At 51.7% G+C, this 24353-nt stretch overlaps 1 protein-coding gene across 10 annotated transcripts in view; it reads right to left on the reverse strand.

The window, feature by feature from the left end:
* The window catches only part of FOXN3 (forkhead box N3), a 447853-nt gene that overhangs the window by 229423 nt on the left and 194077 nt on the right, over nt 1–24353 (reverse strand). The window lies entirely within an intron of this gene.

Genomic DNA, 24353 nt, shown 5'->3' on the forward strand with positions numbered 1-24353 from the left:
GGCAAGGAGCACTCACGTGTGGATGACATGTAGGGAGCCAGATTCGACATACAAAGGGCAGTCTGAAGGCATCAATGCATGATATTAATGAGCCTGCCGTGGAAACCACACAGAGATGGTTCAGCCAGTCACCACCACAGATGGGATGCCTGCCCTTTGGTCCACTGCCAAAAAGGGTGGCAGGAGGAATAAGGAGGCTCTTTATGACCACTCAATTCTGTAAAATCATGGCTTCCCCCGCTCTTTTATAAACCATAAAAAATTCTGCACACAGAATGTTTGCAGTCATACGTTTCAACAGCATATCTACATATATATAGTATATGTTTTAAAAGTAAGGAGAACTGTTACTTTAAGAAAATGATAAAGCCATGAAATCCATTAATATATTTTTCAATCAGGAGACTATGTTTGGGGATTTTCTCTAAGCTGCTTTTTTTTTTTTTTTTAAAGAGGAAATCCCAACCCACAGAGCAGACAATTTGCTTTTTCCTCAAACTGACAAGCAGTATCATTCTGTTAGATACTAGAGAATTCGTATCATCGAGCGTGCTTTTATTCTAAGCGGGGAAGACTAGCAAAACAAAATACACGGTATTAAAGGAAATAAAAATGGCACAAGGAAGCACCAAAGTAATTGAATCAACTCACATGCCCCAAATCTCCAGCAACCCGTCTCAAGTCCTTGCTGGTTCCCTGGCGATACTGTGAGAGGGGTCCCGTCCACACACAAGGGAGGGGAGACTCTCCCAGGAGGAGTCCAGTCCCTCTCAGGAGTTCCTGCCCTTATCACTTAGGAGGTAGTATTCCAGAAAGGTCTCCTTTCTGGATGCTAAGCTTAACACTGGGTCCAGCCCAGCATAAGCCAGAGGTGAAGAGGACCGGCCCAGGGAACTGTTTATGGGCTTATGTCTGCTCTCCGGGGCCAGTTAAGGAGGGGTAAACTTCAGGGCTTCCCAGGTGGCGCTAGTGGTAAAGAACTCGCTGCCAGTGCTGGAAACATGAGAGACGCAGGTTCAATCCCTGGGTCAGGAAGCTCACCTGGAGGAGAGCATGGCAACCCACTGGGGTTCTTGTCTGGAAAATCCCACGGACAGCGAAGCCTGGCAGGCTACAGTCCATGGGGTCACAAAGGCCGGACGCAACTGAAGCGACTCAGCACGTGCACACACACACACACACACACACACACACACACACTTCAGAAGAATCACCTTGAACCCAAGGAGCAGCCTGAGTGCCCATCGCCAGCCCCAGGTGGACCCTGGCACTCCAGGGCTGCCAGCGAGTCCTCCTGCTCCCAAAGCAGCCCAGGCTCGAGGGGACAACTGTTGCTCAGAAATAAAATGCTGTCACACTGTCAAACTGAAGACACTTGACAAAAGTGCCTTCAGATGCTTAGTGAGACTGAGGTCATGCGGACACTGAGTCACACAGAACAAAGCGGCGCCACGCGTTAACAGTTCCACAGGGATGCAGGCTGGGCCTCCGCGTCCGCACCAAGAGCCCGTCCGACACAACTGCTGGGGTTGTGCGAACCGAGTCTGACCCCACCTTTCAGTCGAAAGTACTTTTCTGCTGAAGAACACATTACTCCAAACAAGAGCCGCTCCTTCCAAGTTCAAGGTTTAGTCAGATCCTAAGTAAGAAACGTCAGGCAGCTGTGGCACCTGGTGGGACCAATTCAAGACAATCAGCAGGCAGGAAGGGCCATCCTACAGGCTCAGGGCGTCTAAGACCTGCCACGGGCACAGGGCCGTGTGGGCGGACCCCGGAGGCAGATCCCTGGTACAGCAGACAGCCCAGGATCAGGGGCGCAGCTCTGGAGGGCTGAGGGGAGACTGAGACAGGTCCACAAACACCCCCAAGTAGTCAGAGGCAACCTAGGCAAGTTCTCACTACTCTAAGGAGCTGCCTTCTAAACTCTAAGTGGGGTCTGAAGAGGATGAGATGAGTGGCGTGAGTTTAAAACAGGGTGACGCCTTTTAGGATTTCCATTTATAAAGCTAAAAAGCTGAGCCTTCCTAATGCTCCACTACCCCACACCACCTTCCTCCAACAGAAACACCGAGAAAAGCCTTTTAAGATAAAAACAAACAAACTTAACCGCATTAATAACTTTACTGCTTTTTTTTTTTGGCCGGGCTAATCTTCATTGCAGCACCCAGGCCCTCTAGCTAAGGAACACAGGTTTGGGGCGAGTGGGACCTTAGTTCCCTGACCAGGAATTGAACCCACGTCCCCTGCATTGGAAAGCAGATTCCCAACCATTGGGCCATCAAGGAAGTCCCAAGAAAAAGCCTTTCAGCTGCCGTCTAGAGAAAAGAGGGGAGGGGAGAGAAAGGAGGGGAGAAAAGTGGACGCTGATCATAATTCATTCCTGACAGAGGCGGGGAAGTTCAAGTGCACGACAAACAAGCAATGGTCCCAGAAGAACCAATCCCGTCAGTTTGTGTCCCAAGCTGTCTGCCTGCAGTCTCTGAAGCAAATATGCCCAGAACTCTGTAAATTCTCCCCACTCGGTCATCGAGACCTACAGTCTCCTCATTCATCATCAAAACTGAAGAGGCAAACAAACCATCTGCCTCCTAATCTGGCTTCTTTTTCTTTAATGGGAACGAAAATCAGGTTTCGAATGTCCTCAAATAGGCAGTGTTAAGAGTGAAAACAGCTCTGAGCTCTGGAGGTGTGCGTTCTGGATCTGAATCCATCAGCAACCCCCACTGGGGAGCTCCAAGCAACCCTCCAGCCTCAGGTCCCCTGCTCTGTGAAAGGGTACAGTCCCACTGCACGATCCCTAAGCACCTTTCATTAGGTTCAATTCTTCACAGCGTTGTTGTTGAGTTGCTCAGTCATGTCTGACTCTTTGCAACCCCATGGACTGCAGCACGCCAGGCTTCCCTGTCCATCACCAACTCCCGGAGCTTGCTCAAACTCATGTCCATCGAGTTGGTGATACCATCCAGCCATCTCATCCTCTGTCATCCCCCCATCTCATCCTCTGTCGTCCCCTTCTCCTCCTGCCTTCAACAGTTCCCAGCATCAGGGTCTTTTCCAGTGGTCAGCTCTTCATGTCAGGTGGCCAAAGTATTAGAGCTTCAGCTTCGGCATCAGTCCTTCCAATGAATATTCAGGACTGATCTCCTTTAGGATGGACTGGTTGGATCTCCTTGCAGTCCAAGGGACTCTCAAGAGTCTTCTCCAACACCACAGTTCAAAAGCATCAATTCTTAGGCGCTCAGCTTTCTTTATAGTCCAACTCTCACATCCATACATGACCACAGGAAAAAACCATAGTTTTGACTAGATGGACCTTTGTCGGCAAAGTGGTGTCTCTGCTTTTCAATGTGCTGTCTAGGCTGGTCATAGCTCTTCACACCGTTAGTGTAAAAGCAGAAAGCACTGCTACCTCTTTTTGCTGTTGTGCTGGCTTCCGAGGGCTGCTGTAAAAAGGCGCCACAAACTGGGTGCCTTGAAACAACAGAAATGCATTCTCATAGTTCTGGCTTGAAGTCCCCAGGTATCAGCAGGGTTGGGTCTTTCCAGACGTTCTGAAGGAAGCTGTGATGCGTGTCTCTCCCCTAAGCGCCAGTGTCGCCGCAGTCCTGGCGTTTCCTGACGGGCAGAGGCATCCGTGCACCGTCTGCCTCCATCTTCACGCGGCACTCTTCCCGGGACCTCCTCTTCTTATACGACGCCAGTTACCTGGGATTAAAGCCCACACTAATCCCGTATGTCCTCACCTTACCTTGATGCTACCTGCAAATACTCTGTTTCCAAATGGCGTCACAAGTGCTGAAGGTTAGGGTTTCCACCCCTCTTTTGAGGGTGCACAATTCAACCCACAACACTCGCCTGGACAGGCAAACAGCAGGCACCACGAGAAATCCAACAATGGCACCATGTGAAGAAGCTGCTGTTTCTGGACAGGTTATCTATAAAGCTTCACAGCCATCTCCAAATGGGCCTGCATCAGTCACAGCCAGGTGACGGCCAGGAACAGGGCTCGCCAGCAAACCCACACACCTCAGCAAACACACGGCCCTGAGTGTGTATACCACACACTCTGCACAGGGCCACAAAAAAAGACCAGCTGGGATTATATTTCATGAAGCTCAACCACCGCTAGGAAAATAACCACATGGCAATAAATTACGCCTGCAGAGACACCAGGCCTGTCCACAGGGAGGGAGAAGAGACTCGCTGATGGTGACACAATCAAGGGATCAGCACGGGTGGTTCTTTCCGCAAGCTCTGAAAGGAAAATGCAGTCCAGGCCTCTCTCCAAACTCCTGGATGCGAAAGAGCGACAAGTCGGCAGAAGAGAAGCATGAGCCCAGAGGGACGACTGGTCCAGAGCAGGGAGCCAGGGAGGAAGACGAAGGAGCCGACACGCGCACATCACACCCCCGACACTGTGGGAGCGCGTGAGATGCTCTCTGATAAAGGAGACACGATCGATCGTCAAGAGAAATGTGCAGAGGGAAGGAAGTCGTCAGCCCCACGTGGACACGCCTGTCCTAAGCGATCTGGGGAGGTACACAGGGGTGTGAAGCCCTGCACACACTGAGAACCCGCCACCGCAGGAACAGTGGGAGCTGCCGTTCTCTATCCTGGGCTCCCAGAGCCCTGCGGGAGAGCTCAGAAGATCGGGTCCTAAGGGCCAACTCTGAGATGCTGGCAGGAATAAGAGCCCCGAGGGGTGGCTCAGCACAGCTGGGTGGTCTCGGTCTAGGAGGCATCGCCCAGCTCTGATCTGGCCGGGAGCAAGGGCTTGCGGGTTACACGCATCCCAGGCCCAAGGCTCCCTTGTGGGAAGAGTCTCCTGCAGAGGGAGCCCTATGTGGGCAGGGCTGCCTCCCAGCACCTCCTCAAGCCTCCCAGAGCCACACGTTTATGCACCACAGGCCGTGTACGCTCCTGCGCTGCGGGTACAAGTGCTCCTCCTCAACCCCGGGCCGCAACCGAGACTGGCCGTCAACCTGCGTGTCTGATAAAAGCACGGGATGGGGAGGATGACAGAGTCTTCCAGGAAAATAAAAAAGACACAGACAACACACAGAAGCGGACTTCTCTGACGGTTCAGGGGTTGAGACTCAGCGCTTTCAATGCAGGGAGTGCGGGTTCGATTCCTTGTCAGACAACTAAGCTCACACTTGCTGTGCAGTGTGGCTGAAAAACCAACCAAACAACAACAGCAAAACACAAAAGAGAGTCTTCTGGGGCAAGTGGCTTGGGAACCATGGATCCAGGCCAACTCAACCGACAGATGAGTGACAACTCGAGGGACACACACAGCGGGGACCCAGGAGAAAGGCCACTGAGTGCAGAAGCCTCAGGTCCAGAGTGAGGCAGGCGCTCGGCTCGCGGAGCTGGTAGGGCCCCAGGTAACTCTCAGACACCACCTCCGTGCTCTGCGCGTCGGCCGAGCTTCTTATGAACCCTCTCCATGCACCAGATCCTCTACTCACTGACACGCAGAAGCCAAGCTGCACTCCTCCCCTCTCACCGCTGTGTGTGGACGGCATATGCCACCGAGGGCATGTGTGTCTTTATACGCTCATCTCTCCCTCCAGACTGGAGTCATCCCTGTTTTCCTGGTGCCTGGCACACAGTCTGTTTACGAACACGGCATCAGCAGCTGCTGAACGAATGAATGCGTTATGAGAAAGTTCCCGGCATACAGGAGTGGTCCCATTACATTCTAACTCATTTGCACTATTTCAGAGGAACACCTCCCCTCAATATAAACTGGCCTCTAAGGAGGGAGGAAAAACCTGTAAAATAAGTTAACGAACCAGAGAGAATGACAGCAGGGTTGAGACGGGTAAGTAAAAAAAGCCTCCCACAGTCCTCTGATTCCACGTCTCACTGCTCCCGGGCATTCTGCGTCTTGACGCGTAATGCATGTATCAACAAACAGGTCCCAGCTCACCAGGAAAGATCTGGGTGGATTGTACTGATGGCTACAATACTAATGAGCAAGTAACTCAAAACAGGGTCCACAGACTTTGTCAGAGTAAAGCTCAAGGGCATTCTGAGTAACTGATGAAACAAACACGGGATAGGCCTGAGCGTGTTTTCAAAGGTCACAAACCAAAATGATAAACCACTTACAGAAAATTTCAGTACATTCAGTGATAAGGCACACAAAGGAAAATAAGTCCCATGTAATAACAGCTCAAGCTCATGTCCATGTCCAGTTAATAGAGTCCTGAGGAAAGAGCGAAGCAAAGAGATGGTACAGAGTGAGGAGCTGCAGGTCTGGGCTCTGGGACCAGACTGAGCTTCCGGCAAGTCGCTTGTACTGGGTCCTGAGACTCTTCCATAAACCACTGTCATCTTCTAGGATCCCCGTGAAGAGCTCTCTATCAAAGAATTTAGGGAACAGCAAAAGCAAAGAAAACCTGGGCTTTAACGAAAGTGCCAGACTGTGGGGTGTCATCCACAACTCAGCACTTCCACAGGGCAGGGGTCAACTCTCCCATACTGCACGAACCACCTCTTTCTCTCCCAACTGTAAAACACTCCTTCGTCAGCACGTTAGTACTAAGACTGGCTCCCTTTTGATAATTCTGGACGAGAGGGTGGCAACTCTTGGCCACTGAAAGAAGACAGCAGCAGCCGTCTGGACAAGCCCATAGTCTTACAAAGGGCTGAAAAAAACCCAAAAAGCTGAAAGTAGCGTTCTTCCTAACGAGAGAAAGCTACTCATACAGGGTATACAAACCTTTTTAGCAGTGAACATTCAAAACTTTAAAAAACATAAACCTAAATTTATCTTAAAATATTTGAATTTGTGGCTTACACCTCGTCCATTTTCTTATAAGGTATTTCAATAAAACCACCACAAACTATGGGGGAAACTGCACAGAGGCTCCTTAATAAAAACTAAAACCAGAGATACCAGCAACTCATTCCTGGGTGTGTATCCAGAAAACACAAAGACTCTAATCGGGAAAGACACATGTACCCCAACGCTCACAGGAGCCAAGACCCAGAAGGAAGCTGTGTCCATTAACAGATGAATGGTTAAAGATGTGCTATATAATTATGCACGTGCGTGTACACACACACACACACACACACACACACACACACACACACACACGGGCTTCCCTAGCAGCTCAGCTGGCACAGAATTCCTACAAAAACCCCAGTTCAATTCCTGGGTCGGGAAGATCGCTGAAGAAGGGACAGGCCATCCACCCCAGTATTCCTGGACTTCCCTTGTGGTTCAGCTGGCAAAGAATCTGCCTGCAATGAGGGAGGCCCCGATTCCATCTCCGGGTTGGGAAGATTCCCTGGAGAAGGGAAAGGCTACCCACTCCAGCGTTCTAGCCTGGAGACCCTCATGGACTGTATAGTCCATGGGGTCGCAGAGAGTCAGACATGACTGACTTTTACTTTCATATATATATATATGCCAAAAAAAGAATGAAATATTGTCATTTGCAGCAATATGGACAGACCTAAAGAATACCATACTAAGTGAAGTTAGACAAAGACAAATATATGATATACAAATATCGCTTATATGTGGGATCTAAAAAATAATATAAATTATTTACAAAACAGAAGCAGACTCACAGGCATAGGAAACAAACTAACAGTTACCAAAGGGGAAAGGAAGATGGGCAGGGATACATCAGGAGTTTGGGTCTAGCAAACACACACGACAGTATATAAAAGAAACAAGGTCCTACATACACCACAGAGAACCGTGTTCAATATCTTATAAAAACCTATAATGGAAAATAATATGAAAATATATGTAACTGAATTGCAGCTTCCCTGGTGGCTCAGATGGTCAAGAATCCACCTGCAATGCGGGAGACCTAGGTTTGATCCCTGGGTTGGGAAGATCCCCTGGAGAAGGGAAAGGCCACCCACCCCAGTGTTCTGGTCTGGAGAATTCCAGGGACTGTATAGTCCATGGGGTCACAAAGAGTCAGACATGACTGAGCGACTTTCACTTTCTTAGATACAGTAAAGAATCTTGGTTAATTTGGTTTTAGGAGTGATAATGGTTTTGGGGAGAGGAGTGTGTTTCCGTGAGTTTGAGAGTTCATTTAGAGATATATTCTGAAATATCTGGAGAGACAATGATTTGCTGCCTGAGACTTGCTTTAAAACACTGAGGTGGCGGGGGGGGGGGTGGTGGTGAGAAGGGGCAGACGGAGTTCAGAGGAAAGAAGACAGGCTGAGTGTTAACGCTAAGTATGGTGTCGGCCCCCACGATGGTTACACTGCGTGCTCAGGGCCACTGTACTACAGTACTAACCCTCCATAACATAAGTATAAGCAAGGCAGACTTTATAAGCCCACCTGAAGCGTTTGATCTTATTCCTCTAAATGCTGCTTCTCAAATTTTCAAGACTCACTTGGGGAGTGTGCTTAAACGCGGCTTCCTAGACAGCACCACCAGAAATGCTCAGGAAGTCTGGGCTCAAGTTCAGAAAAGTGCATTTCTCATCAACACCCTAGATCACTCTAGGTCGGTGGTCAGAGCCACACTCTGAGACAAGCCATCCAGGGAATAGGAGCCGCTGCAGGGCTGTGAATTAATGAGCCCGCTGGCAGCCCTGTGTGGATGGACTTTCGAGGATGGCAGGTGGGAAGGGACTAGGGGCTCCTGCACGACCCGGCAAACAAGAAAGATCAGCGGCTGGGGTTACAGCTCCTGGGGCCTCGGAGCCAGGAAGGAGGCAAAGTCAAAGGACGCGTGCAGCTGACGGGGTATGGAGCTGAGAACAGGAGGGCTCAGGGACGCCTCAGAAACAGAGGGCCCTGAGATTCGCAGGGCCGGACATAGGGACGGTGGGAGGCATCAGGGTGTCCCCCGAGGACCGGCGCGCTGCAGTCCACGGGTCCGCAGTCAGACCAAGCGACTGACCCGACTCACCGACCCGAGGACCCAGGCTCACACCTCTGTGTCCCCTCACAGCGTCGAGCACAGTTCTCTCCACATTCCAAGAACTCAAGGTGGTACAGGAACAAAGGAATAAAGTAAGTCACCTATGTCAGGGGTCCCCATCTCTGGGACTTAATGCCTGATGATCTGAGGTGGAGCTGATGCTATAAAACCGAAATAAAATTCACCATAAATGCAACCTGTTTGAATCATCCCGAAACCATCCCCCGACTCCAATCTGTGGAAAAATTGTCTTCCACGAAACCAGTCCATAGTGCCAAGAAGGTAGTACTAAAAGGTTAATATTACTGTGCTTACTGACAATGCCCAAGGGGAAAAGATGTTACCACGTGAAACCCAAAGAGGGAAAAATGCGTCCAACACCAAAAAATGATCAAATCCCCAGAGCAGTACAGGGTGTGGGTCACTCACTCCACTCCCCTCTAAACCATGAATTCCATCGTGGCCAAGTCATTCACAGGAAGTGAAGGCACCAACAGGCAAAGGCAGCAGCCAGTGAAAACAGAATCATTAAATAAAAATAAGGGCAAAACACTTAAAAAATAAGCTGGAGACTGTCTGACCTGTTTGTTTACAAACTGGGTCCAAGCTAGCTAAATCTATGGAAAATCGGTCAGTGCTGGCCACCGTCTTTTTCTCCATAAATTTCCAGCACCAGAAAGTCCTGCTCTGGAGGACAGGGCTGCTGCAGAAACCCTGAAGACAAGAGTGGCTTGCCTCCTGCTTTGCAGGCTTCCCTGGTGGCTCAGAGGTGAAGCCTCTGCCTGCAAAGTGGGAGCCCCAGGTTTGACCCCTGGGTCAGGAAGATCCCCTGGAGAAGGAAATGACAACCCACTCCAGTACTCCTGCCTGGAAAATTCTGTGGGCTACAATCTGTGGGGCTGCAAAGAGTAGGACGTGACTGAGCGACTTCACTTTCACTTTTTTATTTGTGTATATGCCATGCGTTTTCTCAGAAATGTCTAAGGGTTGCCCCCTGCCTTATAAGAAAAGTCTAGACTTCTCAGCATGGCACTCAACACCCAAAGTCCAGCTCAACTAAAACCTTGCAAACCTCCTCTCTATCTTACAGGAGCCCTCTGCTTCAGCCAAGTGGGGTGGAGGAAAGCAGAAATCCCAGATCTTGGTTAAACATCTGGCTGGGCCACTTAGCAAGCCGATGAATTTCTTTGAGCCTCAGTCTCCCCACTTGCAAAGCGAACCAAGTGTCCACTGTTCAGTTGCTGGAAAGCTACACGCTCATGGATACAATGCCTCACACAATCACAAACAACTCCCAACCAGACAGGTGGACATGTCAGTCCCATTTTCAAACCCAGTTTCCCACCATATGCATCCCCATCCCCACGTCCAAGTCAACCCTACGGACTCCAGTGACCTCCTCTCTCCCTGTCACCAGCCAGAGCTCTGGCCACCCAGCTAATGAAATCCCATCTCCTCTCCAGGATCTCTCCCACGGCTCTGCTAAGCCCAGGGACCCTCTTCTCCTCTGGATCCCCTAAGCATGCCATCCTGGCCACTGGACTTCCAGTCCCTCGGCCCTGGCCCCTCTCTACCCCTACCCAGTCCATTCCACCAGAGTTTCATCATCTCCAGTCCCTGGCAGGAAGTAATTACATTTTTTTCCCCATTTTGGACATCTCAACGTGATGGCAGGGGCCGGTACGCAATGGTTACTAGCAAGGCCCCTTTCCCCATCCCTTGCTCTGGAGAATCAAGACAACGTGTGTCGGACGCCGGACATTCACTCCTGTCTGCAACCGGAGGCTAGAGGTCATCACCTCTGGTAACCACTCAAGCCTGTGATCACAAGCAATCTGAGGGCAGATGGCAGCAGGAAGTAGCCACCAAGGAAAACTGCTAGTTTGAGAATCACAGCCCCAAATCTATGGGAACAAAACGCGAGAAAGATGAACTCATCACCAGAGACCGGAACAAAGGGAGGCTCGAGACGGCCCCCGAGTTCCTTGGTGTGAAAATCTGTTATCTGGGAGAAGGAGGCTGAGAGGACACACAGGAAGCAGGACTCAGAGAAGACTCCAGAGTTACTCACTGTTTTCCTCCGGGACTTTCCTGGCGGTCCCGTGGTTAAGACCCTGCCTTCCAATACAGGGAGTCTGCATCGGATCCCAGGTTGGGGAGGTAGAGGGTCCCACACACCTTGCAGCCAAAAAAGCCAAAACATAAAAAACAGAAGCAATTTTGTAACAAATTCAAGGAAGACTCTGAAAATGGTTTACATTAAAAAAAAAAAAAACTCTAAAAAAATTGTTTCCAAAGACCAGAGTCTTTCCAAATAACTTTTTTGTTGCAGGCACATTTGAAGCCCCAGTCCAAGCCCACGCCTCATTCCAGATTAAGGGATGGCCCCAACTGCTGTCTTGACCCCAGGGGGGACGCTGCCCCTGCTGGGACCAGGGCGGACGTCTGATGCAGGGAGCGCGGGCCTGTGCGTCTAAAATAAGGACAGACGCTGCGCGGGGGCGGTGGAGCCGACTCCGCGGGGCACTGGGGCCCTCCATCACAAGGGCTGGCGCCAAGCACCCCGGCGCTGCCTCGGCGAGCCGGGGGTGTGAAGACGCGGAGTCAAGGGCCACACGGAGGAAGCCAGGCTCAGGAGGAGACCGCAACGGCGCGGATGAGCAGCCCCACGGGCACGGAGGGAGTCACGGAGGGAGCAGCGCGAATCGCCATGGCCCCCAGACGCGCTTTACCGCCCGTCACCACCAATTCAGGGAACCGCTGCTGAGGCCTTGGGCCGAGCATCCTTTTCTTAAGGCAACTTGGGTGACTTTCTTTTCCTTGCAACCAAATGTACCCTGATGAGCACATTCTCCTTTAAGTGAAGCTAAATAAATTCCACCAGCAGGAGATCTCTCTTACAATCTATTTCGACTGACAGCAGCTACTTCTGTCTGATTTATTACCTTGGTGAGCCCTTCCTTCTGCAAGCCGGAAGGGCAGTGATCTCTTCTAAAGCAAGGCTGATTTTACACCGGCGGGGCCTGCACGGGCAGCCCGATGTTACAGGGCTCCCTGCCACGCATGGAGGCCAGTCTAGTCAGCCTGTCCATCCCCTGAAAGCAGCGGAGCCTCCACACAACCAACTCTGTCACGGAAGCAGCTGCTGACTTTCCAGATCGACCACAAATCTCGCTGCTTGGAGACACGAGCCTGGGACCAGATGGCAGGGAACCCGCAGAAGTCACGGTTTAGGTGTAGGGGTGGTGGGTTAGTGGCTAAGACGTGTCTGACTCTTCCGACCCCATGGACAAAGGAGCCTGGCGGTACCCCAGCCCCTCTCTCCACTCCAGGCCCCTCTGTCCATAGGGTTCTCCAGGCACGAATACTGGAGTGGGCTGCCATTTCCTCCGCCAGGGGATCTTCCCGACCCAGGGGTGGAGCCCGGGTCTCCTTATCTCCCGCACTGGTAGGCAGATTCTTTACCACTGAGCCAGCTGGTCAGGGGGCTAAAAAGGAATGGTCGCCAGAGTGCGTTTCTCTCAGCAAATCAGAGATGTCCCTGGCCCCAAGCTCATTTGGAAGTTATATCCTCTGCTGCCTGTGAAGCTGCAGGCAGTAACTACCGTAACGACAGTTAAGCTGTTTTTTAAATAATTCTGAACTTCTCCCTCTAAATATAAACCTCTTGGGTTTTTATTCACCAGGCTGACTACACCCCCAAATGAATTCTCTAGTCAAACAGTAATGGAAATAAAATTTCCAATAGAACTAAAATAGAGGCTTGATTTCAGCTCCTCTCTAAAGGAGAGGTAATCCAGAAATCCTCTTTAGTTTTCACCAAATAAGCGCTAACGCGTCCCAGATTTATACCTCGACTCCGACTTCTCCAGCAAGCTTGAAACTCACGTTATCAAACTTCTGACTTGAGAGCTCCACCTAGGTGTTCAAAAGCCATCTCAAATTCAACATGGTCAAAACAGTACTTCTGGCTCCAGCCACGCCGCCCATTTCCCAAACCACATTTGCACACAGGCCTTCATCGGCACAGCCCACGGCTGGTCCAAGGCAGCATCATTTCCATCACCTCTAACCTGCACCAGAGAACAAGCCCCGAGCAGATGCTCCCTGCCCTGTCCCTTAAACACTTGATCCCCGCTCCCTGACACACCCCTACAGGCCTCCCTTCAGGCCCTGAGCACTTCAAGCCGCTGCCAGGGCCTCTGCATGTGCCCTCTTTCCTGCATCTCTCCTGCCACCCGAGGCCGGCCCCGTCAGCTCCCGCGGGAAGCCTCCTGCTCGCCTCCCCAGCCCCTCGAGGCCAATCTCTTGTCGTCACTGCAGGCATCATCGCTACCTACGTGTGTCCACGCAGGGCTCTACTGTTAAATGCAGCCCGCCCTGTCACCCTCTCTGCCCCCACGACGTGGGCGATCCAGGGAAATACGAGGGACAACGCATCACAGGTCATCGACGTATCCCCGGCACCCAGAACGGCGCCTGCACATCGCAAACACGTACCGCATGGCTGAACTCTGCTGAAAATACTTCTGAGATGACCGACGCTACTTCTCTTTCTGAGTTGCCGTTGCCGTTTAGTCACTAAGCCGTGTTCGACTCTTCTGCGACCCCATGGACAGAGGAGCCCGCAGCCCGCCAGGCTCCTCTGTCCAAGGAATTCCCCAGCAAGAATACGGGAGTGGGTTGCCATTTCCTTCTCCGGGGGGATCTTCCTGACCCAAGGATCGAATTTGCACCTCCTACACTGGCAGGCGGATTCTTTACCACTGAGCCACCAGGAAAGCCCTGTTTGTAAGCGCAGAGTCTAACTGTCACTTTGCAGAGTAAGGCTTCTGTAGCGTCTCAGAAGTGTGGCTGGGAATGCAGCTTCTCGCTTTGCATGGCTGCGCCTGCGGAAGATTCTAGAAGGAACACAACATTCTAGGGGCACTCCGGGCGTCGTGAGCGAGACTGTGCCCCAGCCCTGAGCCACACTGCCTGCCCGCTAATGCCAGGAGCCTGGCTGTGTTTCTGTTCTCCTTCCACGACAACCACGGCTGGACTCAGCGCTCACGTGACTTCATCCTCTCTTCTAAACGCGAAGCACGAGTGTCTGAGCGCTCCGCTAGCTGTTTCCTGACACCAGTGCAGTCGTTTATGGGCCCCGTCCCCTGAGGGTGACAGTCGCCACTTTGTGTGAGACCCTGCGCAGAGCCCCAGGGAAGGCAACACTCGCCTCTAACTCACCGGCCCCGGAGCGCGCCCGACACAGCCCACGGGGACGCGAGGGAAGGAGGAAGGGGAGTTGGAGAGCCTCTTCCCCGAGAAGCAGCGGTCACTCTGCCCGTGTTTAGTGGTCTCCTGCTAAGTTCACAAGCAAAAGTACTCAAACAGCGCCACAACACACACGCGCGCGCGCACACACACGCACGCGCACGCGCGCACACACACACATCAAAGGCTCCATTCTCTTTGTGAAACTGTCGGTAACCTCGCATAGCAAACCATCCAGCTATCATCAAAAGAGCTACTTTACCCCCCTCCCTACCTTCAGCCATGTATCTCCCCTGCTTTTCTCCTTATCACACCGGGCACATGACTGCATCTTCACCTCGATCAAGCTGTTGCTTCTGAAGATAGTAAGCGCAATATAACTAGAATATCTGGAAGCAAAACCTTGATGAACGGAATGTCTGAAAAACGGGTCATCATCTCCGCTCTACTTACATTACTGGAACAATTCACAGTTTTCCCTGTAGCATGCTCCCCCTCCAGCAATTCTTCACACTTATTTACATGACCTTTCTGATCCCCATTCCTCTCCTCTTCTCTGACCCTGTTCCAACATATCCTTTAGGCCCAGCAACATTCATCCCCGAGACCGTCCGGACCTCTGTGGCAGAAAGCCTCATGCTTGCTTAGTAACAGAATCAGCATTTCACTTGAGATATCAATGGCCTCAGCTAAAAGACTACGTTTCCCAGCCGTCTTTGCTGCCAACAGGAGTCATGTGGCCAGGAGCTAGCCAACAAGATGAAAGCAGTGTCGGGCTGGACTGTTTCTGAAAAGCTCCTTAAAACTGGTAACTCAACGGGACTCCCTTTTGTCTCTCCCTGCATACCCTTTTCTGCTTCCTGAAATGAGAACAAACCAGCAGATGCCATTTAGATCAGGAGCAGCCTGTGGGAACAGAGGCGAGCGGTGCACTGAGAACAGCAGAGGGGAAAGGCAGTCGGGAGGTGGGCTTCTGTCCACTTCCTCAAGACCTGCTCTATGTGGCAAAGCAGTGCCCTTCTAGCTTGTTCAGTTCACCATTTTTTGGAGTTCCTGTTTATTATCAGTTCAGTCGCTCAGTCGTGTCCGACTCTTTGTGACCCCATGGACTGCAGCACACCAGGCCTCCCTGTCCATCACCAACTCCCAGAGCTTGCTCAAACTCATGTCCATGGAGTTGGTGATGCCATCCAACCATCTCATCCTCCGTCGTCCCCTTCTCCTCCTGCCCTCAATCTTTCCCAGCATCAGGGTCTTTTCCAATGAGTCAGCTCTCTGCATCAGGTGGCCAAAATAATGGAGCTTCAGCTTCAGCATCAGTCCTTCCAATGAACACCCAGGACTGATTTCCTTTAGGATGGACTGGTTGGATCTCCTTGCAGTCCAAGGGACTCTCAAGGATCTTCTCCAACACCACAGTTCAAAAGCATCAATTCTTCTCAGCTTTCTTCACAGTCCAACTCTCACATCCATACATGACCACTGGAAAAACCATAGCTTTGACTAGACAGACCTTTGTTGGCAAAGTTATGTCTATGCTTTTTAATACGCTGTCTAGGTTGGTCATAGCTTTTCTTCCAAGGAGCAAGCATCTTTTAATAGAAACAGCCAAACCTCGACCTAACTAATCCATCCTTGGAGGTCTCATGTCCATTCATGCTTTGTTAACTATTTATTCAAGTGTCCCGCCCTGCAGAAGGACTATTCAAAACCTGCCCATTACTATTTATCTCAGCAACAAGTGCCCCTCTCTGGGGAAGCGAAGTCTCCCTGACTGACCTCACTCACCAAGCTGGCACTCTTCTCACACCTGCAACAGTTTACACATTTGTAAATCTGTATTTGTATAATGTATCCTATTTCACTGGAATGTAAACTTCTAAAAGGCAAGAACCAAATCTCAGCTTTTATTTTAACCTTTGAAATTACCAAATAATGCTACTGAATAAACCAATAAGTAAAAAGTGCTCAGAGTCCCTGAAATTACAGGCAGTGAAACACTGTTGCCCTACGAAGGCAGAGGCATTCTATAGGAGCGACAAGAGTGAGTTTCAACTGTCTGAACACTGTGAAGCCAGAAAGAGAAAGCATTAATCACTCAGTTGTGTCTAACTCTGTGTGACCCCATGGGCTGCAGCCCACGAGTTTCCTCTGTCCACAGAGATTCCCATTCTCCAGGCAAGAATACTGCAGTGGGTTGCCATCCCCTTCTCCAGGGGATGTTCCCAGCCCGGGGACTGCACCTGGGTTTCCTGCAGTGCAGGCAGGTCCTTTACTGTCTGAGCCACCAGGGAAGCCCCTTTAAGCAAGTGTTGAAGCGAATGTGGCCAGGGGAGAATCCTTACTCGGCTGGGAACCTCCCTGGCCTAGTGGTTAAGAATCTACTTTCCAAAGAAGAGGACGTGGGTTGATTCCTGGCTGGGGAACTAGGATCCCACATGCACGGAGCCATGGAGCCCAAGGCCACTCATCACAACTGGAGCAAGCCAGCCAGCGCGCCGCAGCTAGGAACAGCGGAGGGAGGGAAGGAAGGAAACGGAGGAAGGGAGGGAGGACGGCAGGACGGCAGGACGATGAGGAAGAAGGAAGCATCCTTACAGGGCGGCTGCACATACTCACTGAGAGGAGCAACAAGCAAGTTACCCGCGACCGCGGTGGAGAACAAGACTTACACTCTAAGGGGGCCGCGCACCTGAACTCCACAAACGAGATCAGCCTGTAATCACAGCACCATCCAGATGAACACTGTATCAGCCTTTAAATGTGTATGTGTGTGTGTATATATATATTCATCATCATCTGTTTCAACCACAAAAGAGAAGAGGGGGGATTTTTCCACTGAGAAGAAGGGGGGATTTTCTAAAAAGTGTAAAACCTGTCACCGTATTGGTAAAGCGTAAGAGCGTTAAGACGTTCAGTGGCTCTGTGAGGGGGAATGAATTAATCCCAACAACCCGTCACTCAAAGCAAACCACACGACTTCCAAAGAGGAGAGTGGTGAGCCAGACTCCTATACTGTTTAGCGCAGAGAATTATCCCGCAGCTAACGTGGTTTCAGAGGGACTCCTGGAGCCTCTGCAGCTCAACAGGGGAGGTTCCGAGAACAGTCTCTCGCTGGTTGCATATCCACGTAGTCCATCAGTGAAGAAGCATCTCACACTCATAGCTGGGTACCACCAAGCCCTGCCTAATAGAATGCAAAACAATACTGAAAGTGAACGTCCCTCAGCCCTGTCCGACTCTTTGCCACCCCATGGACTATACAGTCCACGGAATTCTCCAGGCCAGAATACCGCAGTGGGTAGCCTATCCCTACTCCAGCGGATCTTCCCGACCCAGGGATCCAACCAGGGTCTCCTGCACTGCAATACTGGACAGATACATTAATGGGGTCCTCAGATCCAGGAGAACCAAGCTTTCCAGAACACCTGTATAGACCCACATGAAGGTCGGTAGCAGGGGAAACTGTGCGCACCTGAGAAGCAGGGTCCTCTTGGAACGCACAGGCCAGGGAGCACTGATGTGAGGAACAGGACAGGGACCAAGGGAAGGCGGAGCACGCCCCGGGAGGATGGCTTCTGCCAGGGAGCTGCGCGAGCGCGCAGGGAGCCGCGCAGGTGGGCCGCGGCGCCGCCCTCGCGCAGCCCTGCGCCCCGGGAGCACTCCGCACAGGAAGCACCGCTGGCTCTGAACGCAGCGGGTGCTTTCAAAGTCCGCTGAACGCACGAATGAGGAGTGAAGAGCTGGCAAGAGGAAGACAGCAGAAACGCCCCCCAGCCAAGGCACCTCTGCCTGGAAGGATCGGGGGGAGCAGCAGGGTCTGGGAGGACCAGATGGGCAGGACTGAGCGCAGCGGGGCCGGAGGCAGCACACAGATTTCTTGACCTCCCTGAGGCTGCTGGTATGAAGTGATTTCTGTTCCAGGGACTGTGACATGGGAGGATGTTTATTTCAGGCCCCCCAGAGACCCTGGTAACGTCTCAACCTTCCAAGGCAACACAGCCTACAGCACGGATGATGGAAAACAGCCTGCCGGGCAGTGGGCACTGGTGAGAAGAGCCCGTGTCTCTGCTCTACGCAGGGCGGCCCCAGCTCAGGGATAAACAGGACTGTCACCTGCCCCGACGACCACAGAATAATCTTTCACACCCCATCTGATATTTACACGTCCCACCACGCAACACTACCCGGATTTTTAGTAACTGACTCAACAAGGCCAAACTGCAGAGTTTATCAGAAAGCATCATTTACCACCAACCTCCCCACTGACAAAATAATAGCAGTAATAGTTAGGGCCTTTCTTCTTCCTAAAATGACCATCACAGGTGTGGTGGAACTGTCATGGGAAAAGGAAATGCTCTCGATTCTGCGGCTGCACCCCCGGGGGGAGGGAGTAAGAGCAACCGTGATACAGGGGTACTGCTATACGAGGGGCTCGCTGCCACGTCAGAGGGGCTACCTTTTCAAAATTGCTTCTGAAAAAGAAATTTCATCCACCAAGATGGAAAAGCGAACATCAAGGGAGCTGGGAACTGGAGGGAGAATTTGCATAAACGCAGGGATAAGGGGCTTTGGACTTAGGCCAGACCTCTGTGGAGGGGGCCTGGGAGGCAGGGGGTCTGGGGGGGCTGCGCACCGCACGCTTTGTGCAAACTCGACTCCTTTCCAGCTGCTTAAAGGTTGGCCCCGTTTCAAAGCACAAAAACATTCTCTATATTTATCTTCCTCTACCCTGTACCCCAGAGTAAATTCCGAGTGTATCTGAGTTATTTTCATTCCTCTATAACTGATGTTCATAGCATACTTTTAGGAAGTGCCCCGAGATCAACGATCAGCCTCTGTACTGAGGAAGCATGGTCAAACACTGGGGTTAAGGGCAGCACATGTCCTTCAGAACTGGAGGGAATTAGGGTGAGTTCCTGTCCCGCTGCATGCTAGCTGTGTGACCTCTAGCAAGTCCCTTAGCCACTCTGAGCTTGATCATCATCTATTTTAAGAATGAAATTAGGGCCTACCTCATAGGGTTGTAGTGAGGAAGAAATAAGATATTGGGAAAGCACAAATAAAGTGTTCTCTGAAAAGGGAGCGACCGAGGATGAGATGGTTGGATGGCATCACCAACTGGATGGATGTGAGTTTGAGTGAATTCTGGGAGCTGGTGATGGACAGGGAGGCCTGGCATGCTGCGATTCATGGGGTCGAAATGAGTCAGACACGACTGACTGACTGACTGAACTGAACTGATGTCCATTACTGTTATTACAAAACACGCGTGGTTCTTCCCCTTTCCAGGGTCAGGAGTCCCACTAAGAACCACACAAGTGATCGAACAAAATCTTGAAATCTCCTAGGAAAATGCACAGTCACATGACATGTTATCAGCAACTCCAGGTTGTCTGCAAAGCCTCTGACATTCAAAGACCCCAGGTTAAGAAGCCCCAAGTAACAATAAACTTCTGCTTCTATAGCTGAGGAAACTGAGGTCCAAGCAGCCATGTACTTCCAGCATCAAAACTCAAACCAGGTATCTTGGCTTCCAATCCAGGCCTCTTTCAACCAAGACAAGCTGCTTATATCTATAAGCTAAAACTGTACCTAAAGCTCTGAATATAATAAATATACTTCTGTACACTGTTTCCCTTATCAACCCTCTTATGACAACAGTATGTTTTGTTAAACTGGAAAGTCAAGAAAAAGCACAGAAATAGCAACACGCACACCTGAGCCACTATAATCCAGTTTATAAAAAATAAAAAACTGTGCTCTATGTCTCACTTACAAATACTCAGAGAGGTTGGTACACACCAGTCTTATGGTTCCAACTGAGATCTGTAGTTAGGAAATTCAAAACGGAATCCCAGACTCTGGACCTCTATCCTGACTGATCTGGGCAAAGGTTACCCACAGATAAGACTGCGAGATGAAAGGCTGAAGGGGACTCTGCAGAGGGAAGAGCAGCCAACCCTACGTGAACCCACAGTTCAAGCTCAGCGCCCCCAGGCCTGGCTCAAGCAGCCCTCCTGACAGGAGAAGGCATGAGACGCAGCTATAAAGCACTCCCCAGGGGCCAGACAAGCGAGAACGGGACCTAGCCTTTCAGCACGCACTTCCATTTCACAGAGCATCCGCACAACAGGACAGAGGAACAAGCTTAATGAAACCCCAACGAAGCAGATGTACTATGCAGAGAGGTCAATTTGACAAGGAAGGGGCCAGGCGTCTGCCGCGGATGAAAACAGGTTGAAGCCCCAGAGCCCAGTGCAGCGCTTAAACGACGCCTGGATCCTGATTCAAACAAACATTTTGTAAACCGTCAAGAATATCTGAACAACAGACCTGGCATCTGGTGAGACCAAAGGAGTGTCCATTCTGCTAGAGGTGGCGCTGGCGCTGCGGCTCCAGAAATGGCTCCTACACACACGGAAGCGTGTCGGGTAAAGCAACACGACGGAGGGGATTCGCTTCAAATTACTCAAGAACAGAAAAGCAAACGTGAATGAAGGGAGGCTAGCCCTGTTACCTACTCAGTCCGGTGTGGCCAACGGCAGTGATGGTTAGAGTCACTGCGCTCCTGCCTGTACTGAACATGGCCCTGTTAACTACTGAATCTGGTGTGGCCAACGGCAGTGGTGGTTAGAGTCACTACACTCCTGCCTGTACTGAACATGTCTGAAATTTTCCATGATTGGGGAGGGGTAAAAATAAAAAAAAACCTCATCTTTCAAAGTCCCATTAGAAATAAAACAGGAAAAAAGAAAACTGTTCACACCTAACTTACTCATTCATGAGAATATGTTCTTGATGCAATCTCTGCATGGAAAGAACCTGAAAAGGCATCTGATTCAAGGATTCCCAAAGCTGGCTGAAATCAGAAATATGAAGCGCATGAAGAATTTCGGATTTCCCCAGCCCACCTTAAACCTGCTGACTCAGTCTCTTCTGCTGAATCAGGAGAAGCGGTGGGTGTGTAAGAGCCCAAGTGAGCCGGTGTGGTTCAGGGTGTCCCCTCTCCAGCCCCAGTCAAGTAGCTGCGCCGCAGGGCACGAGTCCCCAGCCCCCAGAGACAAGGATCACACCGGATTCTGCAGGCTCACGCTCGTGCATCTCAGCCTAAGTGTGATCCTGCACTTTAAACAAGACAGCAGAAGTGGCGTGGCTAACCCCGTGCATACAAACGCAAGGCTTCCACCACCGCCAGCCCGCTCACCAGCATTCAGGCACGCGCTTAACCCCTGAGCTGCAGTGGAACTTCAGCGCTGGAGCTACAGTCAAGGAAAATCCCCCAGGAAAAACAAGCTTACCTGCAAGGCTGAGGGGCTTTCCCCGGGCAGAGCGTGGGCACACGCCTTTCCCTAACTCACTGGTGAGTGCCCCAAGCGAATGGGCTGGGACCGGTGCCTAAGGGTATCCAAGAGCCTGCCCCTCACCAGGCAGCCTCCAGCTGGCCCCCGGGGAACCAGAGGGAAGTGCAGAGACGCGGGGAGCTCGCACCCCTACTCTGTTCTCGCAGCATCAGCAATTCCAGGAACAAACTCCCAGTCACAGAACCAACTGGCATCTCATCAGAACAGGTCCGAACGGCCGGGGAGCCAGGACTCTGCATTTCACAGGATTAACCGCCTCCAAGCCCCCAAAACCATTCCCTTTCAACAGGCATGGCGTGTGCCACGACAGATCCTGGGCGAACCAGACTCCCAGAGCAGCGTGGGGGTGGCGAGTAGGGTGCTAGGGGGAGCTGTCGGACACCCACTTGTCACGCCCCAGGCTGATGAATGACAACTCCTGAGCGTCTCCACTCACAATGGAGCTGGGTTTGTTGAACATTTCAGAGTGTGCGTTTGCTAAATTTCTCTCATGTGCCCCGGCGTGAGAAGAAACACGCCGGCTCAGGCGTGCGGTAACTCGCAGAATCGTTTCACACCAAACTAAAAGCCGCGGTCGTCGCGGCAGCAGGGACGTGCAACCCTGGCGGGCCTGACACCGCTGTCTTCTCCGCCTTCTAACCCTGCAACTGCTTCTCCGTGCTGCGCGCTCAGTCACTTCAGTCGTGTCCGACTCTTTGCAACCCCAAGGACCGTAGCCCGCCAGCCTCCTCTGTCGTGGGATTCTCCATGGAGAATACTGGAGGGGGTTGCCATGCCCTCCTCCAGGGGGTCTTCCCCACCCGGGGATCACACCCGAGTCTCCTACGTCTCCTGCATTGGCAGGCGGGTTCCTTACCACTAGCGCCACCTGAGATGTGGAACTGCTCTCCCAGACCTTCCCTTCCCAGAGGACCCACCTGTATGGAAGCTTTTAAGGTTACGGGCTTAGTTCTGTACAGGGAAACAGCGAGTTTTCTCTAAGTTCAAGGAATGATGGGAAAACACTCTGCAGAGTCGAGTCCGGAGGTCAGTCTCCCGATGCCCCTTCTGGGATAAGGATGGGAGGAGAGCGTGACGGACTCCTGGCGACAACAGCAGTACCCGCGACGGTCACAGTTACAGGAAAACTCAGACCTGGGGAGGCAGGGCCGGAGCGCTCAGGAGTGCTCACTCCTGCACGCTGACCGAGGGGCCACCTGCTCCCCAGTCAGCAGCAAAGCTCCTTGGCGTCCACAACTTCCTCCTCCTGGACAACGCCCTCCTCAGGCCCTGCACCCCACCCCACCCCGTCTTCAGCACAAACTCTGGGTGAACAGCATCTGCCGGCAAACACGCCCAGCGGCAGCAAGGATAAACAGGACTTCAGCCCAGCCAGCTGCAAACTCGGGCAAGTAGAGTCTTCTCAGGCTCCAGATCCTACTGGAAGCACAGATCTGTTCCCCGAGACAGAAGGAATCAAAGGCCCAAGCCTGCACAGCTGCTGGGCCACACAAGAGTGGCCCTGAGCCTGGACCTGAACCTCAAAAAGAACGGGAAGCAGGGACTTCACCGGTGGCTGAGACTCCGAGCTCCCCAGGCGCGGGCCTGGGTTCAAGTCCTGCTCAGGATCCCTGCAGCTGAGACCTGGTGCAGCCAAATAAGTGAATAGTAGAAACAGACAGGCCAGCGGGCCGCCGCTGCACACCGCCGCAGCGCTGACGCACAAGCCAGAGCCGGGAGCACGCCACGGGGAAACCGCAGAGCCCGGAGCAGGGCACGGGAAACGGGAGAGAGCGGCTCTCTCCCGTTATTTCAGTCGTGGCCACGTTACTTTCCGGGCTTCCCAGGTGGCGCTAGTGGTAAAGAACTCGCCTGCCAACCCGAGAGATGCAGGTTCAATCCCTGGGTCTGGACGATCCCCTGGAGGAGGGCCTGGAAACCCACTCCAGGGTTCTTGCCTGGAGAATCCCATGGTCAGAGGAGCCTGGTGGCTACAGTCCATGGGGTCACAGTGAGTCAGACACAACTGAAGCGACTTAGCACGCTCGAGTGTTACTTTTCAGGACTTCAAGCTAGGTCACCATTTTTCTAACATTTTTCCACCCTCCTTCTACTCTACCCATCATATTCCATACAAGAAAGATAAAGCAAATTATTAAAACTTCCTTTAGCAAACCACACGGGTCGAGCTTTAAAGGCTTTAAAGCAAAAAGTTTATCCAGTCCTGAATGAGAACCTTACCCTCAGCCCACTTTCCACACTGAGAGGGAATTTCAAAGTTGCCAAACACTTTACAGAGCCCAGAATTTCAAGAGAGTCTCCTGGGCACTTGGGGTCTTTGTTCCCGCAGTATATAAAGATGTTCAAGTTATCTGTACAACGTCCACCGCTGCCTACTTACTCCAGAATGCTAGGCCAGCGGCCTTTCTCCGAGTTAACGTTCAGAAAGAAGACAAATGCCACATTTCTCTAGCCCTTGGTGGCAATTTTCCTACATAGATATATTTACACTCCTCATGGCTCATGGCTGCGCTCAGAATACAGACTTTTCTGTGGTCTTGAAAACCAAAGGGACCCCCCCACATTGAAGGATGACCATACTAAGAACCCATCAGGCCTGCAAACCACTGTTTTGTAACCCTGCTCCCCAGTGGGAAGCCCTCAAGCCAGCTTCAGAAACACCAAACGCAGGAAAAGGAAGTTCTTGACAAACGCCTGAACGCATGCAATGAGACAGCGCTCTCCGTTTACTCGACGGCCACTTCCATACAACAAATTCACATTCCTGGACATTTTCTCTTCACGGAGACACGTTTCACTTCCAAAAGAAAAACCTGAGC

The sequence above is a fragment of the Ovis aries genome, chromosome 7 (assembly GCF_016772045.2).
Source record: "Ovis aries strain OAR_USU_Benz2616 breed Rambouillet chromosome 7, ARS-UI_Ramb_v3.0, whole genome shotgun sequence".
NCBI lineage: Eukaryota > Metazoa > Chordata > Mammalia > Artiodactyla > Bovidae > Ovis > Ovis aries.